Consider the following 1,690-nt stretch of genomic DNA (forward strand, 5'->3'; position numbering starts at 1 on the left):
TGCCATGGCAGGGCGTCGGACTAGATGATCTTCTCAGGTGCCTTACAACCCTAGAATCTATGAAACTATGAAACTATGAGGTAGAGTGAGCCTGAGCTGAGCTGAGCTGTGGCTGACTAAGAGCCGAAGGCCTTGCCCTTCCCCCTCCAGGCAGGGCTCGGGGTTTCTGCCCTGTTTGCAAACAGCTCTTGCAGGCTGGAGCTCAACCAGTCTGCAGAGCTCTTTGCAAATGCAGGGAACCCACCAGTTTCTCTGCTAAAAGGAGAAATCCATGTTTTCTGTGATAAAAAAAGGAAATCCATGGTGTTCTCCATTTTTACATGCAAAGCTGAAAACCCGGATCCCTGATCATCACTGTCACTGGTGTCAGTCTGTGATTGCTTTTTACTGATTGCCTGTCATCATCACCAGAACAATGTAAAGTAAGACATTCTTCTAGGTCATCATCAGCTTTTCCTCCTGCTCTCTATCTCAATTGTGTTCCTTCCAGTATCCAGCTGTATCATGTAGCTTGTTGACATGGGAAGATTCCCAGGAACCTGCAGAGAACCATCTTCATTCCATTCTTCCCTCATAAACAAGGTGACAAAGAACAGTTCTGATCTTAGCAATAACACAAGAGACATTTCTAATTTGCATAGTTTTAAATAAAGTTGGAATGAAAAGTAGATTTTAAAGCTAATTCAAACTCTACTCACCTTGCCCACCTTATCTTTTCTGCATTGTCCTTTTTAATTCTTGAAGTCTTTTGGGATTGGAACTGTCCTCATTATTGTGAGTACTTAATAAAAAAAAAAGATACAGGTAATACTAATAACACAATGAATTGAAAAACAAGTCACCAGATGTGTTAAAGGAGCCAGGGCTTGATTTACATAGCTTATGTATAATATAGTTACCTAATCTCAGATCCCTATTCTTTGTTTTGCTTTTTGTGACAAAATAAAAAAGCTGGTTCATAAGAACATATATTAGGGCACATCTGCATATGCATTAATGTGCCATAATTACTAAGCATTAATTTTAATACCTGTTATAACAAGTAACTAACTTCACCCACCATAATCAGTGCTACTGCTCAGTAGCACTGGTGCATGTCTTTTACGTGACACTAATGCACATTAGTGTATTACACAACTTTTACTGTGATGCACTAAAGTGCAGTAGAATTAATTTACTGTGCTTCTAATATCTTGTGTAAACACATCTATGAGAGAGCAAGATCCTTTTTCCACCTCAGAAAACCTAAAGTCTGGAGGTTGAAAGGGATTCCATTTTGATTACATATTTTGATCAGAATAAGAAAAGCCTCATACCTTTCTGTTTGTACAGGATTCAATAATAAGTTTTTTGAATGAGGAGTACTCTATGATTTAAATGGGGTTTCATTCACAGAAACAGAATGGAACAAAAACCCAAAAGGTTCCATTTTACTCATTATGCCTGTCTCTGCTTGAAGGCTTGCTCCTGAGCCACCTTTGCCCGAGCAGCTGATCTTGTTCACCAGGGAGCCTCACATAGACCCCAGAGGGTACCTTGATTACCTTCGGGGTGTCCCCCAAACTTTCCTGCCACGACTTTGGATGGTCTTTCAGTGAAAGGGGTCCCCTTTGAGGGTGCCTCCAGAGTGGTCATGCGTCCCAGAGGATGTCTCCGGGGCTCCAACCTCCCCTACACCCTGGCCATACAC

This window comes from Gavialis gangeticus, unplaced genomic scaffold (assembly GCF_001723915.1).
Source record: "Gavialis gangeticus isolate Ggan-Ray unplaced genomic scaffold, GavGan_comp1, whole genome shotgun sequence".
In the NCBI taxonomy this organism is placed as follows: Eukaryota; Metazoa; Chordata; order Crocodylia; family Gavialidae; genus Gavialis; species Gavialis gangeticus.